We start from the raw sequence: 18,697 nt of genomic DNA on the forward strand, positions 1-18,697 counted from the left end.
GGCAACTAAACCAACCATGCAAAAAATCATAGCATGCATTTTCGCAAATGGTTACATCTGCTAGTCATTATGTGTTTTTAATCTGGTGTGGGTTGACTTAACTGAAAAGGATATTTTTATGCTATTTGAACAGTTTTACAAACACAACTGATGAAGCGGTTTCTTTTGAAACCGATGTGGCTAAGGCTAAGCCTTTTAATTCACATTACGTCTGTCAGCAAAGCCAACTGTCCCAAACAATCACAACATGAATACTGTGCTGGATATAAAAGGAGAGAGCTTGGTTAAACAGAGGCGGTTATAAAAGATCCTGTTGCATTTATTTTTAACTAGAGTAAACTGTCATTTGCCAGGGCTATGAAAAGAAAATTATATATATATATTTTTTTAATTACTTATACCCGTTAAAAATTCCAGAGACTGGGCCACAGGTAGTCTTCGCTTGAGAGGGCCCCACCATCCACCCAGCCTCTACCCCATGAAGAGTCATGAATGTCATTTGCACAACTGAGGAGCGTGCTCATGACGTGAACTTCTCCTGAACCGCACTAGAGCACTTAAATCTCCAAAAGTATAAAAGCTTCCCCCTTTGACAAAATTTTAAAAAGCAGGTGAAGAGGTGCAACAGTTTTGCGTCAGCTTCTGTCCCCTCTCACTCAAATCAATAGTGTCAGCGTGCCATACGGCATGCGGACATCACGGCCTGACCAAACAGCAGCAGGGATCAGCAGGGATTACTATTGTCACACCTTTAGTGCAATTTCTCACCCACCTCTGCGAGTACCGGAGAAGGATTACTGAAAACGAAAGCCTCTCCCCTTTCCAGCAATACATTTCCTAGAAGGATCCCTGACCAAGAATCCCCAATAGGAGTCACGGACACTAATTTTTTGCTGGTAGGGGCAGCCCTCCCAGGCATGGATCGCCCCCCCCTCCCGCTTCCTCCCCAAGGATTGCCTATTCATTTTTGAAGTTCTCCTTTCCTTGGGATGATTGGCTCTCCCAAGGAACGGAAAACATGCAAGCGATTTTCTTTTTGGCCCACCTATGCCAAGGGCATTTTGCGGCCAGAACACGAATTGTAATTTTCAACGGGGTGTGGGCATGGAATGGTCACTCCCCAAAGCAGCGGGGCTGATCCCCCAGGAGGCAGGCCAATTCTGCCTTCGATCTGTTACAGCATCACTTACATTATGCTTCCATCCTCCATGTCATACGTCAATGTATCAGCCCATGTCAGCCATGATCTATTCAGCGTCTTTCACATTTTGCTTCTGCCCACCACAGCATACATCGCGGGGCACGGAGTCTGCCCACTTCAGCCTTTGATACATTAATGCAGAGGTCCTCAAACTTTTGGATGCCGAGACCCCCCTGTCAACATTTTCAAGCGTAAGGACCCCCTCCTGACAAAAATTTCTAAACCTCTAGGATTAATGTGACATTCACATTATGCTTTAACCCTCCACATCATACAGCAAAATGTGAGCCTACATTGGCCATTGAGTTAATGTGTCATTCACATTTTGATTTCGCCCACATTATACTTCTTGGGGTAAGTGGTCAGCCCAATTCAGCCTTTCTTCTGTTATTGTGACATTCACATTTTGCTTCTGCCCACCACATCATAGGGCAATGTGTCACCCACGTCAGCCATCGATCTGGTGTTGTCATGTACATGCAGCTTTTGCCCACCACAGCGTCAATGGTGGGAAGGGCTCAGCCCACTTTAGCCTTTGATCGGTTATTGTGACATTTACAGTGTGCTTCCGGGTATCACATCACATGTGAGAAGTTAGTCCAGTTTAGACTTTGAACTGTTAATGTAACATTAACATTATAATTCTGTCCACCATAGCGCACATTATGCACAAGGGATAAGCCCACTTCAGCCATTGACAACCTTAATGTAACAGCATTTTGCCCTTTCACAAGGAGAACATTTTTACCCAAAGAAGTTCCCTTCAACGCCAGAGACGGATATGGTAATATGTGTTTCTGCTTACTGTATCTAAATCAAGCTGAAGTAAATAAAAAATCTATTTTACATTCTTAGGCAAAGTTCTCTGCATCGCATCCTGGAGTAAAAAGATATTCCCCTTTGTATTGATCCAGTTTTTTGCCATTACTTCACACACAATTTTAGGTGTTCGGTATCAAACACATACACATGGTACCATCTTTGTGTGGACTATGTGTGGACTATATAAAAAAAAGGAGGAGTACCACCATAAAAAAGAGGCTCAGAGAGCGATTTTTGGTGGGATGAAATTCTAATGAGGAAAAAGAAGAAGTCCTTCTTTGATTTTAATAAACCCCCCACTCACCGACCTGGTCGGTGACATGCTTCATCATCGGGGCCACCTTGACAGCCGAGTGGCATCAAGGTGTGCTGCGACACCTGGAATACAGTGGAGCGGGTATGTGAGTGATGAATGCAAGAAAAAAAGTATATGAGTTAAAAATTGTCCTGGTATGGCTTATATGTGAAAAATGTATTCTTAAGACTACTGGACAATGATAAAAACAGTGTGTGTCGATACAATAATGGTTTTATTATGACCAAATGTATCTGTAATCTATGTGCAAGGTCTACATGTTTCAAACCGAGTGGAAAATGCCGGTTTTTCTTCAGGACCAAAAAGGAAATGGGTGGTCAGGGTACACTAACGCCCTGCCATACCTGCAATCCTTTGTTTCCTAGTAACAAAATTAGTTACTGGGCAAGAAAAAGGTAACCCAGGAGTGGTTACGTTAAAAAGCCAAAAAACCTGTAAGGAAAGAAAATGTATGAGTCACAAAAACTAGTTACGTGCCTGTAACGTAGTGAAGTGACGAAATCTGCTCTTTCCGTGAATCATCCCACACTCAATTAATGCGGACTAATCAGGTGCGATTGTGCTGCTCAAATAGAGAGCCAGTTTCAACTTGGCGTGGTGAAAATAATACTATTTCTTAACACACCTATCAATATAAGTGTGCATGGTGAAAGAGCGTGTCTTGTTTACCGCTCGCTACCTTGGAATATAGGTGCGTGATTAAGCAACATTCATATCCTTAAAAGTGAGAAGGATTACCGAAGTGCTATTGCTTCAACATGATCCAGACATGACAATACATCACAAACATTACACGTAACACACAGTATAAATAAATTGTGCTTACTCCTAATCAGGGGTCATTAGGCTGCACGGGATTAGAGGGAAGGGAGGCCACAGTAGAAGAAACATTCTGTAAATAAAGAGGAATAAGCTGAGTACCCGATGGTATGCTCGTCGGTACCAGAAAGCTTCGCAAGTGGAGAATGGGAGAGATCGCGTTTCGTTTCCGAAATGCCAGGATCTACTTACAGTTTCTGTAGTTAGTTTAGGCGGTATACCTATTTAGCCCCTCCATGCGCCCGTTAGGAGCCAAATGCAGAGCCGGAGTTAAAGGCAGCCTCCATCGGAGTCGGGGTGGGCGTGGTCTCAGTAGCGTGACGGTGTCACGTGTCCCTCTGAGAGCGTACGGAAGCCTGTTGGGCACAGGCACGGGGCAACCATGGGAACGCGTTAGCGTTTCGAGGTATTCGAGTTATGGAGTAGCTATGGAAACGTGTTAGCGTTTCGGGTATTTAGTTTATTGGGAGAGAACCGATATACAGAGAGGGAGTTAATAAAAGATTCTCCAGTGACACGGTGCTGTTGGCACGCAAAGAAGTAAAATTCAAGATTGTTGTTAACATTAAAACCACGATAGTAAAGGTGGCATGAGGACGTAAAAAAATACATGTGTCATTAACATAATGGATGGTATGATGGCTACCGGATAGATACCCTACCTCCTATTCAGAATTAGGGAGTAGAACGAATGGGATAAAGACCAGTAGGTATAACCCTCGAGATTAAGGGGCAGGAAAATAAACAAAATAAACAGTGGGCAGGAAGTCTCATGAAGTGCTCAGGAGGAACAGTCATTAGAGCACATTAGCCCATGGTATATTATCATTTAGACCAGGGGGCAGGAAAATAAACAGTGGGCAGGAAGTCTCATGAAGTGCTCAGGAGGAACAGTCATTAGAGCACATTAGCCCATGGTATATTATCATTTAGACCATTTAGATGTGTAGATAGTCTGTACACCCATCTTTGCTCTTTCTCATACAGATGTTTCTGTAAGTTGGGTCCAGGTGATATTTGTTCAATGATAGTCCATACCATGTCGTTTGGTGTGTGACCCTTCTCTATAAAGTGATCTGTTAGCCGGGTTGCATTTTTCTTGCAGCGTATGGTGCTGCGGTGTTCGCAAATCCTTTGCTTTACTTTTCGGGTGGTCATTCCTATGTACTGTTTTTTACATGTACATTCGATCAAATACACCACATTACTACTGTTGCAGTTGGTGTGAGAGACCTGTCTCCATGTTTTGCCTGTTTCCAGGCCCAATGTTTTTGTGATCCTTGTCAGATGACAAACGCTGCAATTTCCGCAGCGCTAATGTCCAGTTACATCCGGTAGACCCCAAGTTCTTGTGATGGGACAAAAAAGTTCAAATACCCTTGCCTGAAAATTGGTGTAAGCGACCATGTTTCTTGGAACATGATGATGTCGTACTGGTTAATAAAATCGACCCAGTCTGGAATGTTTAGCTTATTAGTAATTCCAGCTATGTTCCATGAAATAATTAATAATTGCGGTTTAGCCTGTTGAGAGTATGTCTGAACAATGTCAGGAATATTTAATGTTTCTGCAGGGTCTACTCCTAGTATTACATTTTTATTTAATCTCGGTGACATCTCAATTTCCTCCAATGTTCTTTCCTGTTCCACCTGGGCTCTATTTTGTTCTTCCAAGGGGGAAGTACGAAATACATCTGGGGCTGGTATAGATTCGTCTAACATGGAAATCTTAACATGTCCTTGGCCCAACTGCATGTTCAGGGTAACAGGAGAGACACATGCGAGTCAATCACACTCATTTAAGTCAGTTAACGCAGAATATTGGTTATCCAAGTTTAGCCCCCACTCACATACTGGATTGGTTCTGGCCCTTCTATTTCCCACTACTGTCCATTTGGTTCTTAATATACTCGGCTTGGCTACTAGACCTCTTCTACTATAGAAGAAATCCAGTGTCAGTGGAACTATTTCAGCTGTCCTACGTTGTGGGGGGAGGATGTTCCGTAGGACATCGGGCAGGACCTCAGGGCCCTTAAAGTTCAAGACCACACAATCCCCTTGAAATTTCTTTGCCTTAGTACCTATCCACCTAACCCTTCTTGCTGTAAGCAGATCGTCTGATAATTTTTCCTTGCCCCAGGGAGATATATGCATGTTACTACTAAGCCACTGGAGAGCCTTGTTTCTTAAGGAATCTGGAGACTCGATCTGACCAGTTTTCAGCATGGGTGTGTTTGCTAGTACTAAAATAAGGGGCGAGGCTTCAACAATTAGTTCAACTGGGGCAGTTTCTGGGTTTAAAATCTCAGGAATGCTGTTGCCCGCTAGTTGGGCTGCATCTGAAACTAGGGCCATATCAGAGGTATTATCATTCCTGGGGCTAGCTTGCTGGGCTTGTTCTGGAAAAGCTTGTAGGCCAGTATTCATGTTCACCCCGAGTGATTTTCCCGCAGTCTCCATTTGTTCAAATTTGGAAACAACTAGATTTGATATTTCCCCCACCCCCTCGTTGGTTTTCCTTAGCAGGGTCTCTAGCTTGTTGACCTTGGAGACTAATTGGTCAACCTTTGATATGAGGGGTTTCATTAATCCTAATAGTTTGGACTCTAGTGTACCCATGAGCTTAATTAAGAGGGTGTCCTCCCCTTCTTCATTTTCATACTCTTCCTCCCTTATCCCATCTTCTTTCTTTCTCTTTGCTCGTCTAGGTGGGGTTACAGGTTTGTTTTTACAAGAGCGTAGGCCGCCTCTTCTAGGTGGCGCCTTAGCGATCCCTTTTTTGGCTCTTGGAGCGGGGACCGGTGTTGGGGAGGTATTATTCTCTATAACTGACTCCTCAATTGTTACAGATTTATCTTGGTCTTCTAAGTTAATCAAATCTGTAAAGGGGTCAAGTTGTTGGTCCGTAGAGGTCATTGAAACATTAGTAGCTAAGTGCTCAATTGGGTCTTCACTAGGGTCGGTGGCAATGAGATCATCAGTTACAAACTGAGACACCCCTGATTGGTTGATTTGGGCACAAGGTGGCGAATCCCCCATACCTAGGGAGGACCTCCGATTATTATTAATTTTCGTCACTACCTGAACCAGGTAATTGTGCATAGTATTAGCCGGGGTGACAGGCGTTTTTTGTTTGGACATAGTAAACAAACGATAGTTGGCAGCAAGGCCCTAGCAATAAGTAGCAAAAATAGTCCAATTAGACTGTAGATGTAAAGGTGTTTTACCTTGCCACTGTTCGATTTAGAAGGTGAAAGTAAGAGGGATGGCCCAGTCCAGTCTCTCACTGTCTAGAACGGGCTAAAACGGGCCCGCCCTTGGCCCGGGCTTCGCCCGGCGTCCCGCGAGACGGGGGTGATGCGCTATTTCAGCGCCTCCAGGCGCGCTGGTGACGCGGCGTGCGCCGCTTGGGCTTCTGGGAGATGTGGTTCCCGTTTCCCTCGACCGCGCTCCTCACAGCCACCACGTACTCACAGATGTCGGTCGAGTCGGGCAGCGGGAGGCGGGAGGGTGAACAGCAGAAAGCAAGGCTCCAGCAGGTCTCAGGTCGTCAGGGCAGCGACAGCGTTTGTCCAACAAAGGTTCCCCCCCTCGACCGGGGTGATGCGCTATTTCAGCGCCTCCAGGCGCGCTGGTGACGCGGCGTGCGCCGCTTGGGCTTCTGGGAGATGTGGTTCCCGTTTCCCTCGACCGCGCTCCTCACAGCCACCACGTACTCACAGATGTCGGTCGAGTCGGGCAGCGGGAGGCGGGAGGGTGAACAGCAGAAAGCAAGGCTCCAGCAGGTCTCAGGTCGTCAGGGCAGCGACAGCGTTTGTCCAACAAAGGTTCCCCCCCTCGACCGGGGTGATGCGCTATTTCAGCGCCTCCAGGCGCGCTGGTGACGCGGCGTGCGCCGCTTGGGCTTCTGGGAGATGTGGTTCCCGTTTCCCTCGACCGCGCTCCTCACAGCCACCACGTACTCACAGATGTCGGTCGAGTCGGGCAGCGGGAGGCGGGAGGGTGAACAGCAGAAAGCAAGGCTCCAGCAGGTCTCAGGTCGTCAGGGCAGCGACAGCGTTTGTCCAACAAAGGTTCCCCCCCTCGACCGGGGTGATGCGCTATTTCAGCGCCTCCAGGCGCGCTGGTGACGCGGCGTGCGCCGCTTGGGCTTCTGGGAGATGTGGTTCCCGTTTCCCTCGACCGCGCTCCTCACAGCCACCACGTACTCACAGATGTCGGTCGAGTCGGGCAGCGGGAGGCGGGAGGGTGAACAGCAGAAAGCAAGGCTCCAGCAGGTCTCAGGTCGTCAGGGCAGCGACAGCGTTTGTCCAACAAAGGTTCCCCTGAGGGGTTTATTAAAATCAAAGAACATCTTCTTTTTCCTCATTAGAATGTCATCCCACCAAAAATCGCTCTCTGAGCCTCTTTTTTATGGTGGTACTCCTCCTTTTTTGTTATATAGTTACCTATCTTAGGGGATCAGGAGTACTCTTCCGTCCACCGAGGTGGATAAAAATCCCTTCACTCTCTCCATTTGTTGATTACAGACTATTCGTGGACACCAGCCTTATGGGGACTAACCTTTACCAATAACAGAAAGATGTTAGGAATAAAAGCCATACTTTTGGATCCTGCTTTAAATTGGCAAATATGTTGCGCTTTAATCACAAGAACCGAAAGATCCTTGTTAGGACTTGAATGCACCACACCATCCTTGTGTGGACATAGTCCACAATTATCGTTTGTGGTTGAATACAGTCATGAGTACATGGCTAAATGTTTATTTTATCAGTAATATACACAAATAACAATCTATTCTTAATTGAATCGCTGTATGTCTCCTAGAGGTACACAACAGATGGATTATGTTAACATGTCAGAAAATAACCTACATCAGGATTACTGAAGAGATATTAACCCTTAGGTAAGTGCTCAAAGTCTTAGGTCAGAAGGCTCTGAAACATGGAGAAATAAAATGTTGGAAACATGCAAAGTGGCCAAATGGAACTCAGTGTGCTTAAAAACGTTAATTAATGTCGAAGTAGCTATTAGACCACATATCCAAAGCAAAGGAATAGAATGCTTATTTTTGTCTAAAGATGGTGTGTGATAATACCCACACAGGTGGTATGTGGATCATAGTTTCTTCACAGACGCTGTAGACAACCACGATAAAAGACCCCCACAGAGGTAGCATGTGAAGAAAATGATGTTCTAGTCCCTACAGAGATAGTATATGATTATAGGGATTTTCAAGTTCACACTCAAATGGTGTATGAAAGTTGTCTTGTTGAAGTTCTAAAAAAGATAATGTGTATTTATAGTGATGTTCAAGCCCCCACACTTCCTCCTCCCCCCAAAAAATAAATATATAATGTGTGTTTAATGGGATGCTGTAATCCACACAGATAGTATGTGGTTATTGTTTTGTTCAGGTCTCCACAGAGATAGTTATGGTTAGTGAGTTTTTCAAGTTCCCACGGAAATAGTATGAGAAGATAATTGTGTTCAAGTCTCTATAGACACAGATAGTTAGTGGATATAATGATGTTTAGGTTTTAACGGGATTACCGTGTGATTAAAGGTATGCTGAATGATGCACGTAGAAAGGGTGTGATTAGAGGGATGTTTGAGTCTTACAAAGAATGCATGTGAAGATAAAGATGAACAATTGTTACTTACCTGTAAACAGGTGGTTCTCCAGTATTGGTGTCTTTCATAGATTCACATGCTTGAATATTCCCCGTCGTCGGAGTGGGAGTCCCACGGTAAATAAAATAGCAATAAATGCTAAATATATAATAATATATAATAAATATGTATATACATAATAAGAAAAAACCCAAAAAATGCATACAATAACCATCTGGTATCTAACCAAGAGTTTCCACATAGGAATGCATGGGGAAGAAGAAGTTCCAATGCAGCCTATCCTTGTCATTATGTTAGTCCAAACTGCAGCCAATCAGGCGCCAGCAGCCCTCTAGAACCTTCTCCTCAGAGCTCAAGCCCTCAGATTTTCGTAGCACAAGAGTGACCACAGAGTCTATGAGGAGAAGCGAGCCTCTGAGGGGAGGATGGGAGGGTCGCATGTGAATCTATGAAAGACACCAATACTGGAGAACCACCTGTTTACAGGTAAGTAACAATTGTTCTTCTCCAGTATTGGGGTGTCTTTCATAGATTCACATGCTTGAATATAGAATAGTAAGCAGTCCGTATCCGAACACAAAGTTTCCAGGATGCAATGTATACACAAACGGTTGGAATCAACAGGCGTAAACCATGCCATAGAAGTTACAAAACTATATGTATACATAGAGAAGACATGCATAAGACTGGAAACCATAGGAGGAGGGTAGAACAGAGGCTCACCTTATTGAAAAAGATTACGGAGCACAGCTTGTCCCACTGCGGTATCCCCTTCAGCCATGGCACCCAGATTGTAGTGCTTCGTGAACGTGTGCCTGCTGGACCACGTGGCTGCTCTGCAAATCTGATGCAATGGAACTCCGGCAAAGAGTGCAGTCGAAGAGGCCACAGACCTGGTAGAGTGGGCTCTTACTGTAGATTGTAAAGGCTTTCCCGCTTTCTGATGGCAGAAAGCAATCGCCGAAGCCACCCAGCGGGCTACTGTAGGTTTGGTGACTGGTCGCCCTTTTTGAAAACGGCCATAGGCCACGAAGAGCTGATCCGATTTTCGGAACTGGGCTGTTCTGCTGATGTAGAACTTTAAACATCTTTTAATGTCCAAAGAGTGCAGGCGTTGTTCCGCAGGTGATTGCGGATTGGCAAAGAAAGACTTCAGTATAACAGGTTCATTAATGTGGAAGTCTGACGGCACTTTTGGAAGGAAAGTAGGGTTAGTGCGTAAAAGCACAGAATCCGGTTTGAACTGTAGAAATGGTTGTTTAATCGTGAAAGCATGCATATCACTCACTCGACGTGAGGACGTCAGAGCAAGTAAAAGCGCAACCTTCCAGGTGACATACTTGAGGTCTGCGCTATGGATTGGCTCAAACGGAGCAGTCATTAATTGTGACAGGACAATATTGAGGCGCCACTCTGGGGGAGGACGCCGAACTGGAGGAAAAGTCCGAAGAAGTCCTTTGAAGAATTGACGTATCAATCTGGATGAGCATAAGGAGGCGGAGCCATCATGGCGGAAGCGTGATATTGCCGCCAGAAAAACTCTTAAAGTAGCATGTGACAAACCCGACTGAGCCAGATGGAGAAAGAAAGGGAGGAGCTCAGCGGGCGTGGCACGCAAAGGATGTACTCCGGCGTCTGCACACCAGTGGCAAAAGCATTTCCATTTCAACTTATAGGTTTTTATAGTTGATGGAGCCCTGGCCTGAGCGAGGATGTTACGACACTCCTGAGGGATGCTTAGATGTGCAAATTCACAGTGCTCAGGTTCCAGGCTGACAAGCTCAGGGAAGAGGGGTCCGGATGGTAGATTTGACCCCTGTTCATGGAGAGAAGATCCATTCGAGGATGAAGAAGAATGGGTTTGCATTGAGACAGGAGTAGCAGCTCTGAGAACCACGCCTGTCGTGGCCACCTGGGAGCAATCAGAAGGATGTGGCAAGGCTCTCTCCGCATCTTCCAAAGTACGCGAGGCACTAGAGGGATCGGAGGAAAAACGTAGGCGAAGAGATTCGACCAATCCATCAAAAGGGCATTGCCTTGGGACCCTTTGTGGGGATGCCAGCTTGCGTAAGCGGGGCATTTGCGGTTCTCTGGAGTCGCAAAGAGGTCGATTGCAGGGAATCCCCAACGGTGAAGGACCATATCGAGTGTTGGCTGGTGGAGTTCCCACTCGTGGTTGGATGATCGGGATCTGCTTAGGGAATCCGCCAGGAGGTTGGACAACCCCGGAAGATGTACTGCAGTGATTTGGATTTGATGATTGATGGACCAGTCCCAAATCGCCTCTGCCAGGCGGGATAACACCGGAGACTTCGTTCCGCCCTGTTTGTTTATATAATGCATGCAGGTCGTGTTGTCCGTTTGTATGAGAACTGACTCTCCCTGCAGCACTGGTTGAAATGATTTCAGGGCCAGAAAGATAGCCATAAGCTCCAACTTGTTGATGTGCCAGGTCTTTTGATGGAAAGTCCATTTCCCTTTCACGGACAGGTCTTGGAGGTGAGCTCCCCAGCCCTCCAGGGAGGCATCCGTCGTCAGTGTTAGATCTGGGGTGTTGGACAGAAAAGACGTGCCTGCTGCTAGCTGGTGTGGTTGTGCCCACCATCTGAGCGCCTTCTTCATGGGAATGGTGATGGAGACCTGATCGTTGAAGGAACCGGTGACTTGACGCCACTGCTTGTCCAAAGCCTGTTGGATAGGTCGTGCTCGTAGTCGGCAATGAGGGACAAGAGCGATGCATGACGAAGCCATCCCTAGAAAAGACTTCAATAAGCGGACTGAAACGCACTTCTTTGCGAGAAGTAGCGAAACTAGCCGGAGGATCCTCTGTTGACGTTCCCGGGAGACAAATGCTTTGGCTAGGTTGGTGTCCAGCGTTGCTCCTAGGAAATCTTTGAAAGTTGTTGGCTGCAATTGAGATTTCTCCAGATTGATGGACAGACCCAAGGAACGGAATACTGTCTGGCAGATTGCAGTATGGTGTAGAAGTTGTGCGTGGGATTGTGACTTCAGGAGGCAGTCGTCGAGATATGGGAATATCTGTATGCCTTGGAGACGAAGAAAAGCCAGGACCGGAGCCAACATTTTTGTAAAGACTCGGGGGGCTGAACGGAGGCCAAATGGAAGGACCCTGAATTGGAAATGAAGGTGCCCCACCTTGAAGCGCAGGAATTTGCGATGAGCCGCTAGAATTGGGACATGGAAGTAGGCGTCCCGGAGATCGATGGTAGTCATGAAATCTCCGACTGAGAGCAAACGCAAGATCTCTGTAAGCGTGAGCATACGGAAGGTCTGGTCCTTGAGATAATGATTGAGTGCTCTCAAGTCCAGTATTGGTCTCCATTCTCCGTTCTTTTTGATGACGAGGAAAAAACGGGAATAAAACCCCTTCCCTCTCTGCGACTTTGGCACAACTTCCACCGCACCTTTCTGAAGGAGAAGGCGAACCTGATGCAATAGTTCTTTGAGGTGCGGAGGTGGTGGTCCGGAAGGTGGCGTTGGAGGAGGTACCTCGACAAATTCCAATGCATGGCCTCTCTTCACAATGTCGAGTGCCCAACGGTCCGTAGTAATGGAGGACCATTGAGAACCAAACAGAGAGATTTGACCTCCAATTCTCCGTTCGATAGAGGAGTCATTGACGTTTGTTGGATTGTCCTCTGAAATTAGACTTCCCTCTGTAAGTTCTGGCAGGCTGCTGACGGGAAGACTGCTGGCGATTACCGGTGTAACGCTGGTTACCTTGGTTGAAGGACCGGTATTGACTGCTTCCTCCACGAAAAGTGGACGTAGTGCCACGTCCTCGAGCACCCCGAAAGGGCTGCTTCTTAAACTGAAGGGTACCCAAAGCACGTGCAGTGTCCGTGTCCTTTTTAATGGATTGTAGCGCTTCATCAATATGCGCTCCAAATAATGACTCGCCGTCAAATGGCATATCTAGGATTCGTGCCTGAACTTCCTGCCGAAACGAAGTTGAGCGTAACCAACCCTGGCGACGCAGGACGGCCGCTCCAGCGAGCTGGCGAAAACCGGTGCAGGCTACATCCACTGCACAATCTATAAGTTCTTCTGCCGTCCTTTCTCCTTCTTGCAGAATTTTCTGTGCTTCTGTCTTGGAAGCATCTGGGAGTAACGCTACATAGGCGGCCATGTCAGCCCAAGCCTGACGGTCATAACGGCCTAAAATGGCCATTGCGTTAGCTACTCGAACTGTTGTAGAGGACATGGAGGAAAATTTTCGCCCAATAGCATCCAGGCGACGGCCCTCACGGTCCGGAGGAGCAGTGATTGTAGACGCCGGATTCTTTGAACCCCGTTGAGCTGCCTGCGTGACGACAGAGTCGGGCTTAGGTTGACCTGTAAGGCATGCTGGAGATCCTATAGGAGCTTTGTATTTCTTTTCTAACCTTGGCAGCTGTGCTGGTAGAGAGTTTGGCGTCTTCATTATTTTCTCTCCTTCAGACCAGATGAAATCTATAATCGGGACTGTGTGGATCTGTTTCAGGGGTTGGTTTTTGAAATCGTATAGGAAGCAATCTTCCTCTCGGTGTGCTCGTGGCAATTTGAATCGCTGTGCTGCCCTATCCATTAGCTGGTGGAAGCCCGCGATGTCTACTGGAGGAGAATCCGCTGCAGGCACCTGAGAAGGAGATGGTGTTTGAGCACGATAGTCATCCCACTCCGCCAAATGTTCCTCACCATCCTCATCAACTTCAGAAACTTCACCATCTTCACGCTCTGGAGGATTCTCGTCATCATCATCCTCCGGATAGATGGTAGTGTGAACACGAACTGATGTAGTTCGGTGAACAGTTACAGGCGACGCTGGTTGAGGAGGAGCCAGAACCGGGTTAGAAACTGGATTCATTACTGATGGGACCGTTGTAACCTGTGGCGTTGGTGGGAAACGCCGATTGTAGTCTTCCAACATACTTTGGAGGTTTGATATCATGGAGATAGGCAACATCGCAGTCGGAACTTGAGTGTGAGTCGTTTGATGTTGGCCATAAACATCTTCCTCGTCGTTACTGAGGTCTTGGCACTTAATATTTAGATCCGAAAGACTGTGAGCTTGGTCATCAGACTCTTGATCAGAATCAGTCGCAAACAGCGGAGATGGAGGATTAATCATCTCTTGCTCTGTAAGAGTCTCGAACTGTGGTTTGCTGGACTGCAAGGGCAATAGAGTCATTGTAGCAAAAGAAGAGGCCGGCGTCGAAATTGTGTCCTGCGTACGCGTCGACGGCATGACATCAATTGACTTCTGCGATGGGATCGACTTGGATGCCATCGTCGACGAGGAGACCGTCGACGGAGCAGTCTTCAGTGGTATCGATGGAGTCATCGTCGACGGAACCTTTACTTTCAATGCCTTAGTCGACGGAGTCATCGTCGACGGAGTCATCGTCGACGGAGTCATCGTCGACGGAGCCATCGTCGACGGAGTCATCGTCGACGGAGCGGTCGTCGACGGAGCGGCCGACGACGGAGCGGTCGTCGACGGAGCAGATGGAACAGGTCCCCTCGTCGACGGGATAGCCGTCGACGGTGCGCTCGTCGACGAGAGCGTCGAGTGAGTCAAAGCCTTCACACCTCTAGTCGACGACGACCGGGTCGTCGACGAGTGAGCTTTTTTCGTCGTTGAAGATGAAATAGGAATCACAGAAGATACAGTCTTAGAGCTGAGAACCACTCTCATCGACGATGAAGACGTCGACGCTAAAGCCGACGACGATCCAGAGGCCAGCGTCGTTGTGACTGTCGTCGTCGATTTGGAACCAGAGAAAGCCATTCTCGTCGACGGAGTAGAAACCACCGTCGTCGACGGCAAATCCGTTTTCCTCACAGAAAAACTGGACTTTGAAGCAGAGGGAGCCAGAGAGCTTTGTCTCGTGGGCCCAGACGTGGTAGGCAAAGGTGAAGACACCGCAGGGGTCATTGTGAGGGAAACTTTCCTCTTTTTAAGAAATGGTGAAGGCACCTCCTGCACACTACCACGTTTAGAAGCTGCTTTAGAACGGCCTGACCCAAGACTTTCAGCGTCAGAAATTACACTATCTTTGTCTTTAAGCCTCTGAAGCCAGACAAGTAAACGGCCTTCTCTGTCCTTTTGAGTTTTCTCTGAGAATTTTCTACAGAGTTTACAGGTACCCACTTCATGGTCCGGGTAAAGGCAGTAAATACACTTACTGTGTGGGTCATCATGAAATAATCTCAGCTTTCCACAGGAGGAGCAAGCTCTGAAGAGAGACTTCTTACTTGAAGACATTTTGGAAGAAACTGGAACACTTGAAGAAAGAAAACTGAGCAGAGCTCAGGGAGACTCCCTTACACACGACGTGCGGTAGAAAATCTGAGGGCTTGAGCTCTGAGGAGAAGGTTCTAGAGGGCTGCTGGCGCCTGATTGGCTGCAGTTTGGACTAACATAATGACAAGGATAGGCTGCATTGGAACTTCTTCTTCCCCATGCATTCCTATGTGGAAACTCTTGGTTAGATACCAGATGGTTATTGTATGCATTTTTTGGGTTTTTCCTTATTATGTATATACATATTTATTATATATTTAGCATTTATTGCTATTTTATTTACCGTGGGACTCCCACTCCGACGACGGGGAATATTCAAGCATGTGAATCTATGAAAGACACCCCAATACTGGAGAAGCTTAAGTCCCTTCAGAGAAAGTGTAGTTATAAGAATATTCATTTCCGCACTGAAATAGTGTGTGAAAGCAATCTTGTTGAATTTCCCAGATAGATGGTGTTTAATTATAGTGATGTTCAAGTCCCCACAGAAATAGTGCGCGATTACTGTATGCTCAGAGATACTGTGTGAATATTGGGATGTTTAAGTCCTCACAGAGATAGTGTGTACTTATTGGAATGGTCCCAACCAAGATAGTATGCAAGGATAATCGCTACAGTAACAGAATGTAAAGATTGTGTGTGAATTAAATGATGTTGAATTTCAAACAGGGATGGTGTGTGATTATAGGCATTTTCAAGCCCACATATAGTGTGTGATTATAGGGATGCTCAAATCTTACAAAGATTGTGCATGATAATGATGTTCAAGCCCCCACAGAGATAGTCTGTGAATATAGGACTGCTCAGGACTCCACCGAGATACTGTGTGTAGGTGATCAGATTCAAGTCCCCACAAAGATAGTTAGTGATGGTAATGTTCAAGTCTCTACACAGTGTGTGAAGATAATGATGTTCAAGTCCCCACACAGATACTGTGCTATTATAGGCAAGAGAAAGTCTGCATATAGTGTCTGATTATAGATGTGTTCAAGTTCCTAACAAGATAATGTGTGGAGACTACCATGGTCAAGTCCATAAAGTGACAGAGCGTAAAAAAATTGAATGCAAGTCCCCACAAAGAAAGTGTGTGGGTATGAGCAGGCTCAAGCCTTCAAACAGTGTATGTGATTATAGTGGTGTGCAAGTCCCTACCGAGATAGTGTGGAAGAAAAATCATGTTTAAGTGCCCAGGGTGACAGTGTATAAAGATGATATTTAAGTCCCCACACAATTAGTGTGAAGATAACCGTGTTCAAGCCCCGAGAGGGTATAAAGATGATGTTGGAGTTTCCACATAGATAGTCTGTAAAGATAATGATTAAGTCTAAATAATGATTGTGAGTGACTATTTCAAGTGCCCACAGAGATAATGTGTTATTATATGGATGTCACAGACAAATAGAGTGAGAAGATACTCATGTTCAGGTCTAGAGACAGTGTGTAATTACAGGGATGCCCAGAGTTCTGCAGAACTCTCTATGGTGACATTGTGTTGTGGTACTAATGTTCAAGTTTCCACAGATGCATTGTGTGGGCCTGATTCACAAACTGTTTTTGTAGTACTATAGTAGTACAACTTACTACTAAGTACAACTCACTGACATACGTGCAGATATCTCCGCCTCTCCTGTCTTTTCTATGCAGAGAGCTCTGTACATGTACGTTTATTACTTAATAAAAAACTTAGTAGGGGCAAAGGGGACTGGTGAGAAAATTAGGAATATCTACTACTAAATGGGAGGAGTTTAGAGAGGGATAAAAAGGGGTTTAGGAGGGGGCTTGAAAGGATTATAGGAGGGGCATGTTAATATAAACACCCACCTACAAAACAGTAAGACCATTGCTACTCACAAACTGCACATCTAAAGTTATTACAATACCAATAGTTATAAAACAGTAGTACGTGTACTCAAGCCCTGCCTTGTAGTAAGTCTAGCACTACAGATTGCCACTCGCATGTATTGCAACATCCTCCCAAAGAAAAATAACAGGATGCAGGTGTTTAGTAGAACGTACAATGATGTTACAAAAAAGTCATTATTTCGACTTGAAGAAATATAGCATGTAAATATATGTTTAAGCCTTAATTACGCAATATTAATAGGTAATTATTGTATTAGTTTAAACGTCAATAGTTAACTTATGTAAATGGCATCGTTTATTTTACTAAAAATTAAAATATAAATTGCATTCACCAAAACAAATTTAAATTAATTGTACTAAATATTATTTAAAAATAAAACTACTAGGGAAGGGGGTTTCATTTTACTTTGTTTAAAAATGTATAATTATAAAATAAATTATTATATTTTATTTATTTAATAAGCATTTCTTTTGAAGAGTTAATGTGTAACAACATTATATTTTAATATTTCTAGGGTCAAGATACGGATTTTAATTTGTTTTCGATTTGGATCCATTTTTGTTTGATGAATACACTTTAATAATGTTCCCTATACCTTTCCATAGGGATATCTATCCAACGTTACACTCATAAATTCAGTCTTAGATGGCTCCAGCCCCTAAGCTAAGAGAGGAGAGGTGGGGGAGGGGCAGACAAGTAATCTACACTCAGAATTACATCCACCCTCAGAAATGGTAAATAGAGCAAAAGTGATGACTTATATCTAGGTGTAAGAGTGAATCTACACAAGTAAATCTACGCATGTACATGTACTTTTGTGACTATGGACCCTGTAATTTTAGTGATCTTTTAGACCCCAAACACACAGTATGAGATGATAGTTATGTTGAAGTCTTCGCATAAGCGAAACTAGAATGATCCCATTTATCTAATAATCCCACTTCAAATGTAGGGCTAAGTGACTAAAACTTTGTACATCTATCAAGGTCTAGGTTTCTTCAAAAATCTAAATACCTCAGGTCTCATTCTATTTTCTATAAACTTCCTTTTGAAGTCATCTTGAAAAAGCAAGTTAGGGCTTCGTTACTGAATGCATCAAACACCACATGCCAACTCTTTCTAACTCAGTTGGGTTTATAATATTGGAAAAAAAGGTTCAAGAACTGCCACATATGGTGCTTGGTGGGAAACAATCAGAGAGCACATTATCATCTAAAGAAAATACATAGCTCTTTTGGCCAGTTAATGGCAGCGGTGCTGGTGACATTAAGTTAAGGTGGTTGTGATTAGTACTTAATATTGGTATATACAAAGTAATGATATACAGGGAGATCTTATTCATTGCATTAATTAGTAGCAGTACGTAAATGACACTAACCTATTTGACTTTGTTTTGTCAATAGAACTGCCATAGCATGTATCGTCCGAAAACCACAGAGCAGTGATTTGCTACATATTAGATAACAAGGTGGGTTATGCTGTCTATTGTAAATATATCAGTGATAGTATCTCGCTATCCTGTTATCGGTTTTTTAATATAGTTGCATATGTCTCTCAGTCCCATTATCCACACACTAATGGAAAAAAAACAAGCATTGGCATAGCCAATAGGTCTCGCCTTTGGGACCTTGTAAGTATTTAGCCATGCAGCACATTATCCTAGGTGCTACCACATCTACTGATAATTTACATGCCACTGGTAGAGGGGGGTAGCTAGATCAGCTAATTAAGCTAG

General features: G+C 45.0%; 1 protein-coding gene across 2 annotated transcripts in view; it reads right to left on the reverse strand.

The window, feature by feature from the left end:
* RICTOR (RPTOR independent companion of MTOR complex 2) overlaps positions 1–18,697 on the reverse strand; it is a 1,569,237-nt gene that overhangs the window by 1,424,245 nt on the left and 126,295 nt on the right. The window lies entirely within an intron of this gene.

Source organism: Lissotriton vulgaris, chromosome 3_1 (assembly GCF_964263255.1).
Source record: "Lissotriton vulgaris chromosome 3_1, aLisVul1.2, whole genome shotgun sequence".
Lineage (NCBI taxonomy): Eukaryota > Metazoa > Chordata > Amphibia > Caudata > Salamandridae > Lissotriton > Lissotriton vulgaris.